Here is a 924-nt window from a genome sequence, read left to right as displayed (position 1 = left end):
ATGAAAACATTTCCAAAAATTCTACCTGGCCTGAAAAATCTTCCTTACAGTGCCCCACACTTTGGGAAATCCAGCCCTAGCCATGTGTAGGTCACAGCAGGCTGGTTAAAGACCTACTGTGGCTGAAGGATTGTGGTAGCTGGGGCTGTTCTGGAACATCTGCAAAGCAAACTTTGCAGAAGATGATGGTATTGATAGGTCAGCTAATGCAGCTTTAAAAAAAAATATAAGCTTTTGGGTTGACAAGCCCTTACTCAGCTCCAGAGCAAAAGCACCAAGCTTCAAGGATCCCATTCTAGCCCTTCTTTCGTGTTTCTGTGCTGCCTGACTGTGTGTGTTTCAGCCATCATTGCTGTAACAGTCCTTTCTGCCTATTTTCTGTAYCAGAAGGTTTGAAAGCTAAAAGCGCTAGTCCCACCGTTCGAAAGCTCGGATGCGTATTTCAACTGGTACGTCGTACACCGCTCCATTGCTAGGCAAGGTGAGCGAGGGGGACTTGACTAAAGCTGAGCGAACTAGTTTCTTGCTGCTCCTTGGACGGTCGGAGATGGTCAGCGCCGCGCCGCGCTCAAGCGCAGCCGCCTGCCTCCGGAGCCGGGCTGCAGGGCAGGTTCGCAGCTATGGCTGCGCGGGTGTATGTCCCCGCAYCGACAACCCACCTGTTCCCCTCTCGGGGGAAAAACCCCCCTGCGACACCTCGGGTAAGCTCTTCTGCCCGTGTATGTGTTACACGACGGGGAGAGCGCCTGTCTCAGCCTCGGAGGGCGTTTGTGGGTGTCTGACCGCATCGACCCAGAGCCGCTTTGCTGCTGCCCCCCGCGTACGCGGCTAACCCCTAACTGACGCCCTCAGGCCGGCAAAACTTTCCGGGGCCGGCGGAAGCGCTGCCTGCCTCTCCCTCCTAACTTTCTTTCGCAGGAGGGG

Source organism: Rhea americana, unplaced genomic scaffold (assembly GCF_003343005.1).
Source record: "Rhea americana isolate MKP2758 unplaced genomic scaffold, rheAme1 scaffold_220, whole genome shotgun sequence".
Lineage (NCBI taxonomy): Eukaryota > Metazoa > Chordata > Aves > Rheiformes > Rheidae > Rhea > Rhea americana.
Note: the sequence above shows the minus strand (reverse complement) of the source record.